Source organism: Macrotis lagotis, chromosome 1, assembly GCF_037893015.1.
Source record: "Macrotis lagotis isolate mMagLag1 chromosome 1, bilby.v1.9.chrom.fasta, whole genome shotgun sequence".
Classification (NCBI taxonomy): Eukaryota; Metazoa; Chordata; class Mammalia; order Peramelemorphia; family Peramelidae; genus Macrotis; species Macrotis lagotis.
Genome location: NC_133658.1, coordinates 304,242,632 through 304,259,413, shown reverse-complemented (window position 1 = coordinate 304,259,413; position 16,782 = coordinate 304,242,632).

Below are 16,782 nucleotides of genomic sequence, written 5' to 3'. Positions count from 1 at the left end.
GTGTCAAAACCCCTCACAAAGAAGGCACTAAATAGACCAGTTAATGAGGACTAGGAAAGAGGGGCTAATACCAAAGCTGGAGAAATTATCAGGTTTTAATATTACCCTCTAAAAAGTAATTAAAAGGATGTCAATAAATGTTGACTCAAATTCCAATCTTCTCATCTAAACAAAAGAAAATTATGAAGATAATCTATAATGTCAAAAAATGCCAAAAAGCTTCACACTTCTAATCAATGCACAATATCTGAAGATTAATAATGAAGCCCACTTCCTGCCTCTAGGCTGACAGGTGGCAGACTATAGTTATATAAATGAGGCATCTGTTTTTAGGCATGGCCAATGTGTTGATTTGTTTGACTATATTTATTTACTAAAAGAGAGGGTTCTATTTGGAGGAGAAAGGGTGTTTGGGAAAGGAAAGTTATATGAAAAAGGAAAAGAACATTAATAAAATATTTTTTAAATTATATATGTATGCTTCAAGGACATCCTTGATGAGGCTATCAGAAGATGGCACAAGTAACATTCCACAGCAGTCAATGTTTGCACAATTGCACACTTTACTGAAGAGTATAAAGAATACTGTACTCATTTTTTATTGCTATAAAAAGAATTCAATGTGGTGATGGAAAAATGCCACCTTCAAGGCTGGGGCAATTAGGTAGTACAATAGTGCAGGGTCTGGAGCAAAGAAGACTCTTCCTGAGTTCAAATTTGGCTTCAGACACTGTGATTTGGGGCAAGTTGCTTGACTCTATTTGCCTCAGTTTCTTCTTCATGAGTCAAAGAAGAAAATGCTCGAATATCTTTGCCAAGAAAATTCCAAATGGGCACATGAAGAGTCAAAGATAACTGAAACCCCTGATCAATAAAAAAAAAAAGTTTTCCTTCAACAAGGTATCTGCCCTGCATATTTCAGTGTCTTTAAAAACTCTTTGAAAGATGTACCAACAGAGATCACTTGGTTCAGCTACCTCTTGATTATTATACCAAGTAGGACATAAAACATGGTGAATACTTAGGCAAATGTGTTTGCCACTTTCATGGAAAAATACTATTTCTCACAGGATTACCCATAGCAAGGTTTTCCTGATGTTCCTCTTTACAGATGACATTATGATGATTGTTCCAAGACCTAGAATGTTGCAGTCTCCTAAATGAAATACTAACAACTCAAAATCATGACCTGGACCCAGGACTGAACAAGAGAAGGTTGAATAGCCTTTGGAAACTTCCATAATTCTCTTAACAATCCCAAGCTTCTCCTTGAAACAAAGATCTAACTTTGTAACATCATTATTCTCCAAGCGATAAGTTTATGACTATGAATTGTGAAAGATAATCTCCTAGGAACTAACTGAGAATCACTTCAAGGGCAGGGGAAAGGTGAATGATGAAGCAGCTAGATAGTGCAGTAGATAGAGTGCTAGATTTCAAATTAGAAAGATATGAATTCTAATCTTATCTCTGACACTTACTAGCTGGGTGATCCTTCTTTTAACCTCTCTTAGCCTCTGTTGTAAAATGGAGTACCGCATGGAATTATGAGGACCAAATCAAATGAAATAATATATGTAAAGTGTTCTGCAAACCTCAAAGTACAATGACAATATTAGCTATTATTAAAATGTTGGTATGAGGAAGCAGCAGCACATTGCAAACCAAATTGTATATAAATGTTGCAGAGGATATCATCCTAAAAATTATGATCAGAGGAAAAAAGTTTTTTGTATTTTAAGAAGCTATAGCTCTCATTAGTATCCATATAATGAGAAAGGAATGGCAGAAAGTCCTCTAATACACTGAGTAGATAACATGTAGCAAATTTTGGGGAGAAAATTAGTAAGAGTCACAGAAAAGTAGTCAAAAATGAACTGACATTTGCATTATCAGCGAGAATATCTGCACCTATAAAATCACAAAGTTAATAAGAATTGGTGTTCCTACGTTCCTGGCTCTAAACTAGGAACCATGGGGGGGTGGGGGGAAGGGGAGAGGGAGAAGAGGGACCAGAATCTCAGAGATGGGATTTCAAAAATAATCTAATCCAAATCATAGCTGACTAAAAATATCCTCTCTGATATACTCAATATGTGGTCAGTCAGCCTTTGTTTTAAGACACCTAGTGAACAGGATCCTACTACCTCCTGAGCTAGGCCCATAATACTTCTTAACGGCTCAGGAAATTTCCTAAATCTGCCTTTATAACTTTGTAACTTCTACCCATTGATCCAAACTTTGATTTGTGGAGCCAAGAGCAATTCTAACACCTCTTCTATCTGAGAGTGCTTCAAATACATTTTATGTTCTTTTTTAAAAGAACTATTATGTCCTTGATTCTAAATCTTCTCTTCCTCAATCTAAACTTTTTAGTTACTTAAACAAATCTGTATACAGTTATCCCTTACATGTTGTGAAGGTTAGGAGCATGTCATTTCTCTGCTCACCTTTCCCATCAAATTTGGAAAATGTAAAATTTTTTGGCCCTCCATTTACACCAGAGAAGAAGTTTGAATTATTATGCTTTTAAAAGATAGTATATGGGACGGCTAAGTGGCACAGTGGATAAAGCACCAGCCCTGGAGTCAGGAATACCTGGGTTCAAATCCAGTCTCAGACACTTAATAATTACCTAGCTGTGTGGCCTTGGGCAAGCTACTTAACCCCATTTGCCTTGCAAAAACCTAAAAAAATAGTATATGCTGATATTATATAATATTATACATATACACCATATTTATAATATAATATACTGTACATATATTCTGAATTTCTAAACAATTTCTGTGTTGTCTTCTGACTTTTGAATGTCACCTACAACTTCTACAAAATTCTCCCAAAATTCTCATTCCATTTATTATAACAGATCATGATATTATCAAAATCAAAATGGGGAAAGTTGTAATATAGAAGGGATAATTGCACTGTATAAGGTTAAGGTCCTTCACCATCCTGTTTACCCTCCCCTGAACATTCTTCAATTAATCAATGTCTTTCTAAATTAGGGCAACAAGAACTGAATCTTGCTGTAGATTTTGCTTTGCGAATAGATGCTTACAATACTAACTTGCCAGTTTTGGTCCACTGACCTTTCTTAATATAACCAAAGATAACATTTATTTGTTGTTGGTAGTGTCATTGCTATTGTTTTTCTGTCATATTACATTGCTGCCCACTAAAACTGTAAGGCTCCAATTCTATTTCTTGGTCAACACAAAAAAAGAGCTGCTATAAACATTTTTAAACAGATAGAACCATTTCCTCTGTCTCTGATTTCCTTGGAGTATAGGACTAGTAATATAGGACTAGTAGTGGTATCATTAGATCAAAGGGTATATACATTGTTAGGGGTTGAGGGAGGAGTGGTGAGAAATAATTCTAAATTACTTTCCAGAATGGTTAGGATAGTTTACATTGGAATATGACTGCTACATGTATATAATAGAATACTCATATGTTATAAGAAGTGAAGGAGACATTTTCAAAGAAATTTGGTAAGACTTGTATGAACTGATACCAAATAAAATGAGTAGAATCAGGAGAACAATTTACATAATAAAATCAGGTGAGACCCAAGTACTGTGAACAACTAAATAATCAATAATGATTCCAAAAGACTAACAAAAAAGAATGTCACTCACTTCATAATAGAGAGATGATGGACTGATATACAGAAAAAAAATCATTTTTGTCTATGTCAATTATAAGAATTTGATTTGCTTGACTATGCTTATATTATTCAAGGATTCTTTCCTTCCTTCTTTTCCTTCCTTCTCTTCTTTCTTTCATCTTTTCTTCCTTTCTCTGTCTTTTTTTCATTTGTCTCATTGTCTCCATGTTGTATCTATTCACCACGGTATCTAATTTGTAATTACATATAGGCAATCTTTCCCTTCCTCTTTACTCTTCATTTTAAGGTCTATTTCGGTAGAAGAATACAAACAATTATAGTCTTACCAAATTTTATGAAGCTAGAATTCCCATTAATAGAAATATATGAAAGCTTAAAGCCTTCATCTAGGCCTCCAGACATAAAATCAAGATTCTTTTTTGACTCTTAAGATCTTTTCCCTTATTTTATTTTACTCTTTAAGCTCTTTTTTTTCCATTTTTCTCAAAGAAGACTTCATAAACCTAGACTTCAGTCTAAAGAATGATGAGGTGTTCCTTCCTGTAGGCCCATGTCTATTGCAGAAATAAAAAAAAAATACTTAAAATCACTGCAAAATTACTTTCCATATTTTCCAGAAGTAAAATCCTCAGGTATTTTATAATGTTGACTGTAGCTCTATGGAGAACTATTGTTCTAAACCTTATGAAGATATCCACAGTTCTGGATTTTTAACTCTTTTACCTCCTTAGCACCCTCTACATTCTCACAATGCTAGTACCTTAATAGCCCTATCTAACTTTCTTTCCTGATATAAGATCAACACTTATGCTTTGTCTCACCAAGTTGATTTACTCTGTCTTGCTTACAAGTCCTCCTCTTATCCACTCTATTTTCCTTTTTTCCCCTCATCATTCAGTTTAAGGTCTTCTGTTTTTTCTTCCTCCCTTCAGATTTTTCTGGTCAAGTCTTTCTTCAATTGAAATCCTTTTCTTCCTTCAATTTGAGTTTTTCTCTTTCTCCTCCTTCAACTCCTTCTCAAGCCCTTCCACATTTCCCCTCCTTGATCTCAATCTTTGTCCTTCCCCATTTCCAAAACCCTTCAAATCTCTTTCCAAGATTTCATTGTTCTCTTTCAGCTAGAGTCATTCTCCTGCTTTGCTCATACAGCTTCTTTCCATTGAAGTCAGAAATAGATAGAATTATTGGAGGAGCTTTCAGTTCTATTGAGTAGATGAGATCATTATTCACAAGAAGCAATTACAAAGTAGTACAAGTTATATTTGCTATTAAGTGCTCCTCTGAAAATAATAAAGTATCAGAATGCATGGTAAAAGCTAATAAGTGATATGATCAGTATGGAGAAGAGATCAATGAAAACAGGAGAAAGAGACCTGATCTAAGCCCCTCATATCTGTTATTCAACAAGTTGGCACTTCAGCAAGCATATAACAGAACCTGCTAATATCTATCTACCATTACAATTGATGAATAAGACAAGTGAAAGGAAATTAGATACAGATATTAAGGTGTTCCCCATAGAAGGAGGCAAGAGATGGAAAAGACATCCTTAATATCAATAGGATTTGAACACAACTCAATCTGGTCATGAGGCTAGCTCTCTACTATACTACATTGATATAACATTGATAAAGGCTTAGAAGAAGAGATAAGCCTCAAATTTTTAACATGGCATCTGAGCAGGGTCATAAGCAAATGATACGTCAGCATATTACAGTAGAACAGATGACAGAATAGAAAGATTTGAATCCAAGGCCAAAAAAAGTAAGCTTAACCTCTTTCCTCAATCTACTTCATCATTATTTATTCAAGAGAAGAAAAGAAAGCATGAACCCTGTGTACTATCATGTTCTTGTCCATAGAAGTCCCAAAGGTGAGAATGTCCTCCTAGTTTTAGTTGTTGAAGGAGGATATGAAAATATTTGAAAATCTGGTGAGGGCACAGACTCGGGTCTAAAAGTGACCTACAGCTAGCACACAAACATTGGGTACAGAAGGAGCAAGATTGGGAAAGAGCTACAAGGATCAATGGTTTAGGAAAACCTGTTTATATTTTTCCCTGGCCAATAGACAGGATAAAGAGTTCTGATCTTTTATTCCCTTCAAGGACCCAAAACATTTGATTTTTTAGAGGTTAGAATTATAAACAGAGAAATAGTGCCATTGGAAGACAATAGGGACCTATACTGCCTAGATAGATAGGATCTAGTAAGTGACCAGTGCTCTTTCTTAAAATAGTGAAAATGGAAGGTCTTAGTATAAACATCCAAACTATGTTCCCAGAAGTTCTGAATTTGGGTTGTACCTATACACTAGATTTGGGCTGCCTAGAACTGGGAGGTACCATAGTCAGATCACCCTCATGGTAATTATTTTAGCATAGTTTATTTTTTTCCTTTTACTTCTTTGGTTATAAATAAAGAACTCTGAAGAAATAATCTATTTTTATGATATGAATTCCATTATGCCACACTCCTATGATTGGGGGCAACTGAAAATCCTAAGTAAAGGGTGAGTATGAGACAAGAGATTAATTGAATAAATCCACACATACACTCCTAGACTAATAAAACAAATACTGCCAACAAAATGGATAAAGATAGAAGAAGATAAAAGTCACAGGTTCTTCCAGATACTTAGAAAACTGAGTGTTGCCCCTGAGTGCCCTCTGTTGTTTGGGAGAATGTGTAATTGCTAAGTTGAGCAGGATCAGGCAAGTGACCATCCCCTGGTGATACAGTCTAGTGGTCCATAGAGCTTGTCAAACTTGTTGAAAAAGTAGGGGTCTGCAGACCTTTATTAGGACCCCTCTGATCTCTCTGATGGGTCATCTCTATAAGAGACAACTATGTCAGGAATCATGTACCATCATATTATGTTTCATGGCCTAAATATTCATTTCTATGTATAAAATAACCAAGATATAAAGGAAGGCTCCTGTATTAAACGAAAGTGATAATAATGAAAGGAGGAAATTCATTGCTTTAACATTCACAGGAAAAATATTAATTTAATACTGGTGATATATCATGAGAAAGTAGTTTCCCCTTATTCCTACAGTCTTGCTTCTCATCACAGAGTCATTCTGCCACACAGACACTGAACCTCTTGAAGACTGGTGCAGTGGACTATGTAAACAAGTCTTTTTTAGGGTCAATCAAGGTGACATAGGCCATAGTTAGACTCAATACTTTGTCCTGTAAGTATGACATAATAATGCTGACAACCTAATAGACAGAATAAAGTAGCTATTAAGAGAAGCTGTTAGGGTTATCCAAGAGAAGAATGATACGCTCAGCAAATTTTGGCTTAATATAAGTTCAGCTTTAAAAATTCTAGTTAAAAAATGGAATGAGAAGGGCACTGTGGTAATAAAAGCTAACTTGATACCTAACTCTTATTCACTCCATCAACAAGACACCACCTAATGTACTGAGTTTTGATGAGTTTTTTCTAGTCAATGATGCAAATAAGCAATCTATCAGATGAATGAAGATAAGCTCTTTAGTCAAGTCATCACCAGGGATTCCCTGACAAGTTCAGTTCAGGTTAAATTGCTCTGATTGTTTTTGGGTCACCTAAACTTTGAAACAATCTCTTCCATTCCATGGTTTGGTACAAATGAAAACAGGAAGAAAATACACTAGGTCTGAAGATTAATGTAATTTATTTTTTACCTTAGGAAGAGACCTAGACTACTATCCAAAGTAAATGAGCTTCATTTTGGAGGAAAGGGTAAAAAATGGTTGGCCTGATAACAAGGTAATGAAAAGGAGATTGCCTTTGTTGAAATAGAGGGAGCAGTTCTGGCCGTGCCTGGGATGTGGCATGTGGGCCCCTAATGTGACAAGTGGCAGAGCCCTCATGCTACAATCTCACTCAATGTAGTCAAATTGCAGAAGAGCATTGCAAAGGGAACCTAAGCATGCATCGTTCCTGCGCCAGGTTGAAAAGGAAACAGATGATTCTGTCATGGTTACAAGGAGTAAAACAATCTGCATTCATTTGTAAGTTGGGGAGGGGGTAGTTTGGGAGAGAAGGGAGACAGCCAACACAAACAAAGCAGCCAAACAAACCCAGGAGCGAAGCCCATACAGCAGTTTCTTCCTCACCTGGTGAGCTGAAGTATATGTTTACAGTGTGGCTGACTGTGAAAATAAGGACTATATAGAGCTCCTGACTAATTCATGGCTCCTGCCAGTGATTTACTGTAGCTATTTGTTACCCATGCAGGCCTGCCTAGGCAACTCTGTTGACAGAGGGGATTATCATAATTTGTATGTCAGTCTGTGTATATGTGTGTGTGTGTGTGTGTATGTGTGTGTAAGAAAGGGAAGGTGACAAAGGGAATGATGGGACGTTAAAGTAGTGTTTAAGAAGATAGTTCCAGATGTTAATCTTTATAGATTTAGTTTTCTATTCTATAATTGTTTTCATTTCTTACTTGACACATTAAAAAAAGTCTCTTGGGAAATGATGCTAACAGAAAAAAAAATTAATTCTTCACATATAGAAAGCTTTTGACACTTTGCAACTTGTTTCTACATCCATGATCTCATTCTGTCTTCAACTTGTGAGATAGCATGTACCTGCATAAAAAAGAAAACTGATCCACAATGAGTTTGTTCATAGTTGCACAGCCAATAAGAAGAAAAACTAAGATTAAATCCATGTCTTCCAACTGTTAATCCAGTACCCTTCCCGGTACAATGCAACAAGAAAAGTGAGCTGAAAATATCAAAGCAAAAATCTGTTTAGATTGATGCAAAAATTCAGAAGACATGGTCCCTAAAGAGGGAATCCACCAAGACCATGGTAACTATTCATAGGACTGAAATTATTCATAAGCACCAAAAAAAAAGCAAAGCTAATGAGTATCCATAGACACAAGCCTCTTGGTAGACCAGAGGGCAAGCAAAACTGACTAGGGTCAGCTCCAATCAGGAAAAACTAAAGGTTGGCCAAAGGTAGGGAGAAGGGTAATTATCAAAGTATTATAATCATTTCCAAACTATTCTGAACCTTCAGTGGAGGAATGATTTCATCAGTGTGGACTCTTCTGTGCCTTTTCATTCTACTCAATTCCTGTCCATGCTTTCTTCTTGATCTTTTATAATCTCAGGGGTATCAGTGGACAATTAAAGTTGTCCACTTGTTTATAACTACAATAAGTTGTACAGGAAGTATATCAAATTAGTCTGTCAATATGGATATCTTGTCAATTAATAATCATTTATTAAATAACTTCCATGTGCCAAGTAGGTATATGCCAAAGAGGCAAAAGACACTCCCTGCCCTCAAGGAGCTTACAATATTTTTTATTTACTTCAATCTGCATTCAGACACCATCATTTCCATTTTTGGAATGGATGGCATTCTTTATCATAAGTCCTTCAGAGTTCTCTTGGGTCACAGCATTTCCTCCAATATTTGTCATTTTCTCTTTCTGTTCTATTAACCAATGCAATAGGAATAAGTTAGTATGTCACAATTGTTCCAATCTGTATTTCTCCTATCAGTAGTGAGTTCAGACTTTTTATAAAATTATTTAAATAGATAGCATTGATAACCTCACCTGAAAACTATTCATATCTTTTGCTCATTTATCAATTGGAAAAATGGCTCTCATTTTTTTATAAATTTGACTCAGTTCTCTATGTTTGACAAATGTAGTCTTTTATCAGAGAAACTTGTTTCAATATTTTTTCCATAGTTGCTATTGCTAACTGCATTTCCCTACATCCTATTGCCCCCCCATTAATTCTATTCCCTCTCCTTTCACCCATTACCTCTTCAAAAGTGTTTTGAATGTGACTACACCCTCCCACCATCTTCCCTCCCTTCTATCACCTACCTACTACCCTGCCCCCTTTCTCCCATCTCTTTCCTCTCCTAATTTCCCCTAGGAAAAGATAGATTTGTATACCCAATTAAGTGTATGTTATTTTCTCTCTGAGTCAATTCCAATGAGAATAACACTCACCTCCCCTTTCTTCTACTCCAATGCAAAAGCTTTTTCTTGCCTCTTATATATGAAATAACTTACCCTATTCTATCTCCCCCTTTCCCCCTTTTACCAGGATATTCTTCTCTCACCTATTAACTCCATCTTTTAATCTATCATCCCTCCAATTTTATCTCCCTCCTGTACCTTGTATAAATATGAGGGGCTTATAATTTAATGGAGTGTTACATATGATTAATGATCTAAGCCCAAAGTTAAGGAAAAAGAGGAATCATAGAATCACAGAAGTTCAGAATCAGAAGAGACCTCAGCATTCATGTAGTTCAATTTATACCCTTAAAAAACCACCACTACCACACATACACACACAATAAATGGACAATAGACAACACACTTTTTCTTGAACTCTACAAAAGGAAACCTTACTGCCTACCTAACTCCAAATCAGACGCTTTCACTTTTAGATATTTCCAATCATTAGGAAGTTGCTGCTGCTACAGCTGTTATACTTCTCCATTGACATCAAATCTAAATTTTCTACTTTGTGATTCCTAACCAATGGTCATAGTTCTCCTGACTGGGACTGAGGAGAATAACTTCTAATCTCTTTACTAATTAAATCCTTTTAGGTATTTGGGGTATTTTTGGCAAGGCAAATGGGGTTAAGTGGCTTGCCCAAAGCCATACAGCTAGATAATTATTAAGTGTCTGAAGCTGGATTTGAACCCAGATACTCCTGACTCCAGGGCCAGTGCTCTATCCACTGCGCCACCTAGCCATCCCTCTTTTAAGTATTCAAAGACATCTGTCATGTCCTTGCTGAGTCTTCTCTTCTCTAAGACCCAAATTCCTAGTTCCTCCAACCTAGTCTCATTTAATGTTTGTCTTTCATTTTTCAAAGAAAACCATGACATCAGGGAAGTGATGCCATGATAAGCACAAAAATTGAATTTGAGTGGGGGCTGCTGTGCTAAGTTACCAGTCTCACCTTCTCCTCCAGAGTCATCTGGGTCCAGTAACCAGATATGAAATAGGATAACTGGAGATGGCCCTGGATGTGAGGCAGTAAGGGTTAAGTGATTGCCCAAGGTCACATAGCTAGAAAATGGCAAGTGTCACAGAGGTCAGATTAAACTCCTATTCTCCTGAATCCAAGACCAGTGCTCTATTCACTGCACCACCTAGCTGCTCTAATTAACATGGGCTTCAGATCCATCCAAAACTACTGTCCCCTGGGCGGGGGGGGGGGGGGGGGGGACAAACAAATATCTCTTCAATATTCATTTTCTTCTGGTGATGACATTTAGCTAACAAATATGAAAGATCATAGGATCTCAGACTTGGAGCTGGAAGGGACTGAAGAGCCCATCTAAGCCTCAAAATTTAGGTATCATTTTCAAAATGAAGAAATTGAAGCAGAGAAAGTTTAAGTGACTTGTCCAAAGTCATACAGTGCAGTCAAGATTTAAACTATGATTCTGTGAATCTAAATTTAACATTTCTACCACTTTACTACAAGTCCAGTCTTCTCATTTTACAGATGAGGAAACTGGAGCCTACTTTGAATTAGTAATCTGAACCATGTCTCACAGGTTATATTCTCATTTGTCCCACATAAAACAGAGTCAGGATTTGAACCTTCATCCTGAGACTCCAGAGCAGATGAAAAACACATTGTGAGTATGAGCAGACAGTAGTAACTCAGTCTCAAATATTGGTTAAAGACCTCACCATTAACCATAACTGAAATTATGTTCTATGTGTGTCACCCTAGGAGGTTTACTGGGTATTAAGAAGCCATAGACTCTATTTTCAGGTAGCTTCAGTTATTAACTAAAAACTATAGATAATTATCCTTTCTACATTATAAGGTTAAGGGCATGGTATCCCTGTGATCTAAAAAATCTGATCCTCCCTTCATACCAGAGAAGTCTGAATTATTTTAGTACTAAAAGATAAAATATGTTGATTTTATAAAATAATATATAGATAAATATATTGTGTATTTCTGAGTTTTAAATATATTGCTTCAACTTCAACAAACATTTATTAAACATTTGGTGGCACAGAACCCCTTGACTTCATAGAGCTCACCATCTAGTAGGGAAATGCCATGCACAACAATACAAATGATACTTCATAAGTATTTTAGGTAAGTGCATACTTTAATACTCCACCTGGGGAAAGAGTAAAGATGTTGACTATTTGTGGGTAGAAGCCAAGGAATTAAAGTAGTGTTCTTGAGGAGGTAAATTATCTAAAGCACCCAACAGAATTATGATAGCTAAAAATAATAATGAGAGGTAGCCATGTCATGGTGATGAGGGAGTTGACTTCTAAGTCAGAAAAACTTGAATTCAAGTCCCATCTCCTGACATCTTTGTGGGATTCTGAGCAAATCATTAACTCTCTCAGAGCTCTAGCCAACTCTAAGAGCTGTAGAGAAGATGCTGGCCTATATTAGTAGAGGAAGTTTCTTCCCATAGATGTTCCCTAGAGCAACAAAAATCAGATCTAGTTCATCTCCTAATGCCTAATAATAATATCAGCTGACTTTTTTTTTTTGGAGCTTTGATGTGGTACAACAAGGTGGTATAGTGGATAGAGTGCTGAGCTTGTAATCAGGAAGACCTGAGTTCAAATATGACCTCAGATACTTAATAGGTATATAACCCTAGGCAAGTCACTGAACCTTGTAAGCTTCAGTTTCCTCATTTGTAAAATGAGCTGGAGAAGGAAATGACAAACTACTCCAGTATCTTTGCTAAGAAACCCCTAAATGGGCTCATGAAGAGTCTAACACAACTGAACAACAAAAAAGGTTTGCAAAGCACTTTCATTATTTCCCTTCATCCTTACAACAACAAAAGATATTAATCCATTTCATAGAGAATAATAGCTAGTCTTTAAGGCTGGCAAAGCACTTTACAAGTGTTATCTCATTTTAACCTATTGTATATTCTAATTTTATAGGGAGGAAATAGAATTAATAGATAATTGAAGTAGAATTTAAAATTTTTCTACCCCTACATCCAGTATCTTTCCATGATACCACTTAGCTACCTGAGTCAAGGATATTGAGGATCTGAAAATAAATATTAAAGGCAAAATTTAAAGTTCAGTATCTCTTGATTCTAAATCCAGAGCACTGTTCACTGCACAGAAGAATTCACTTCTAAAATCTGAGTTTTGCCTTCTGTCTGGGTGATTTTGGGTAAATTCAATTTCAACTTTTCTCATTTGTCCAAAGAGATAGTTGAACTAAATGGATTCTACAATCTTTTCTTTCTCTAAAGTTATGATTCTACGGTTGATTTTTACAAACACCTGTAGATGTTGGCAATTAACTCTTGTCTGCTGAACAAAATATTTCTAAATAGTAGAACTGAAATGACCCTTTTTCCTAATTGGAATGAGGGTGAAATTTTGTCCCATATCTCTAGTGTTATATGGCAGCTCACCCACAGTCTAGAAATGAATTTCCTCAATTAAAGTGTGCTTTGTTACTTCCCTTTTTCTTATTCCTTTTGGCTCCACACCCTCTGCCTCCTTCTCTTTCTCTGTCTGTGTCTCTGTGTTTCTCTGTTTCTGTTTTCTGTCTGTCTCTGTCTTCTCTGTCTCTGTCTCTCTGTGTCTGTTGCTGTCTTTGTCTCTCTCTTCTCTCTGTCTATCTCTGTCTCTGTCTCTCTGTGTCTCTGTGTGTGTCTCTGTCTCTCCTCTGTTTCTGTCTCTCTGTCTGTTGCTGTCTTTGTCTCTCTCTTCTCTCTGTCTATCTCTGTCTCTGTCTCTCTATGTCTCTGTCTGTGTGTGTCTCTGTCTCTCCTGTTTCTGTCTTGTCTACATCTCTGTCTCCCTCTCTTTGTGTGTGTCTCTCCTCTTTGTCTCTATCTCTGTCTCTGTCTCTCTCTTTCTGTCTCTCCTCTCTCTCTGTATGTCTCTTTCTCTCTCTCTCTCCTCTCTGTCCCTCTTTGTCTCTCTTTGTCTCTGACTCTTTTTTCTCTCTCTGTCTCTGTTTGTCTGTCTCTGTCTCTGTCTGTCTCTTTCTACATCTCTGACTCCCTCTCTTTGTGTGTCTCTGTCTCTCTGTATATAGATCTATCTATCTATCATTATCATGTCGGTCTATCTGTATCTGTCTCTGCTGTTTCTGTTTGTCTCTTTCTCCATCTGACTCCCTCTCTTTGTGTCTGTCTCTCCTTCTCCCTGTATGTCTCTGTCTGTCTTTGTCCCTGACTCTATCTCTGACTCTTTGTCTCTTTGTCTATCTCTTTGTCTCTGTCTCTCTCTGTTTGTCCTGTTTCTGTCTCCTCTGTCTACATCTCTATCTCCTTCTCTTTGTGTGTCTCTCTGTCTCTCTTTCTCTCTGTTTCTGCCTCTGCCTCTGCCGCTGTCTCTGTCCTTCTCTCATTCAGAACAGTCTAGGTGACAATGCTCTCATTCAGAACAGTCTAGGTGACAATGAGTAGACTGGAGCCTAGTAAGAGATAGGAAATCAATATGTAGAGTAGTATCCGTTTTTCAACTCTGTACTTCAAAGTCACTTTTGCCAGTTGTCAAAATGTCAAGTGAGAATTTAGCGTACAGCTCCCCCTCCCCCCTTTTCTGGCTTTCTTCTCCACCCTGCTCCTGCAGTGAAGCATTTCATGGTGTGTGCATTGTTTTTGTTGGATCTGTTACTGAGGAATGAGGAATCAGTCGGTTTCATTAGCTCTTTGAAAAACGAGGTCGGGCCATGTTGGCGAGGTGACTGGGTCAGAAAGAATCATTTATCATTTTCGATGAGGCATAATGAACTCCTCGAAGTTGGACTCCAATTTAATTGTCTTCCACTTAATTGAGGAGAGGGAAGTCGTTCCAAGGTAAACTAGTTGGAGGTGTTTTTATTGAAACACAGACAGCTCCTAACTGTGTCCCTTAGGTGATGGGGGAAAGAAACGGCTACCAGTCAACCTGCCTATCTGCCATTCAACAGCCTAACATGGAATCTTGATGGAAAAGATCTAGAGGAAAGCAGTGGGATGAAGAGTGATGAATGGGGACTTGGCTGGATTACAAGGGAGAGGACCTAAATTTGAATCCTGCCTCTAACTTCTCATGATCTAGATGACCTTGAGTAAATCACTTCCCTTTTCTGGAACTCAATTTCCTCATTTATAAAATGAGGAAAGTTTCCTTCCAAATCTAAATAGATGATCTTATGAGAGTATCCCATCTATGGATTTATTTCCAGATAGGAACCTTTCAATACCTTCTAGATGGGAATTTTAGTCCTTTAAAAAAAAAAAAGAACTCCACAACCTTTTTTAAGCTGTCATTCTTGCAAATAGAAAGTCATTCCTAATGACTAACCTCTTTTCTTCAATTTTTTGTCTCAATTTTAACCTCTACCCATAAGAAGAAATCATAATTAATTGAACTTTATATGGTACTTTAAGGTCTATAAAGAACTTCACCCAACTGTTTAGCTCTCCACAACAACACTGTGAAGTAGAGAGTAAAAGTATTGTAGTATTGAGACTGCTGACCTAAGTGAGAGAGGAGCAGGGAATATTTTATTGGAAGAATAGGGAGCAGACCCCTAACTTGACATTTTAGATGTCACTCAAAAGAAATTCATTAAAACCTATTATATGCTAGGCACTATGCTATACATTTGGCATACAAATAGTCCCTGCCATCAAGAAGCTTCCAATTCTAATTGGTAAAAGACAAACAAAAAGAAAAAGAAAAGGAAGGAGGGAAGTCCCTAAGGAGTGGATGTGATGAAATTCAACAGTTGTATAACTGGTGAATATTAGGGAGAAGACTCCTTTAAATGGAAACCCTATAGACAAAAGGTTCAATCATAGTGGCAGAGTATACTGATAAAATATGAGCATCAAAGCAGACTCAGTCTTTCAGGATAATGAGATTTTTTTCAATGATGAATTTCCTAGAGAAAGAAGGCATAATGGAGAGATCTTGTAAGATGAGGAAACACCTCTTCCCAATACAGGTCAACATCTTCTCAACAGCTTCCAGTTTTAGAGTTTCCTAGAGCACCGAGAAGTTAGGTAAATTGCCCAAGATCTCACACATTCAGGATGTGAGAGAGAGGAATACAAGTATTCTTGATGCAAGCTTTCTATCCACAATGTCACATCATCTCTTGTTGGACTCCAAGTTCATAAATTTAGAGTTGGCAGGCAAATTTAAGGTCATCCCATCTAAGTCTCTTATTTTATAGATGGGAAAACTGAGGCCCAAAGACATGAAACGACTTACCCAAGGTATTACAAGGTATAAGTGGTATAGCTAGTATTTATACATAGATTTTTAGACTCCAAATTGAATTTCTGGGTTATCATGACTGTATGGTAGAAACTGCCTGAGTGAGAGAGAAGTAGAGAATGTATGTCTATGGATTCATATAATTAAGTGTTAGAAGAGACCTTGGAAGGGCATAGTTGTACCTAGTGGTGACACAGTGGATATAGCTCTGTCTCCAGAGTCAGGAGGACCTAAGTTCAAATCCAGCCTCAGACATTGAACACTTTCTTAGCTGTGTGACCTTTGGTAAGTCCCTTAACTTCATTGCTTTGCAAAAACCAAAAAAAATAAAAAATAAAAAATAAAAAAAGATGAGACCCTAGAGATCAGTGAGTCTAAACCCTTCATTTAAATAAAGAGAGGGAAGCTTTCCTACTTCACACCCTACTGATAACAAGTTGCAAAGCTGGGATTTGAACTCAGGTTCTTTTACTCAAAATGTAGTGTTCTATATACTACAACCATGCTGTTTAAAGATACTTATCTTAATTAATACATCATATCTCAATAGTCTTAGTTAAGTTTGTGCTTTAACAGCTTAAATTGTATAATACTAAGACTTTTGGGACACCCTAAAAAATTGAATTCCTCCTTTATGCTGAACATTGAATTCAATCTTATAGGTGACATTATCATTATTAGCATCTCTGTCATCATAGCTAACATTTATATCATGGTCTAAAGTTTATAAAACCTTTAAATATAAAATTATATACTATGTATATTTTATTATTATTATTATGTACTATAGGTATACACATATATTATATGTATACATACATATGTGTATATATATATATATATATATATATATATATATATATAAATTTTACACTTGTAGTAATCCTAGGAATTAGGTGCTATTATTGTCATC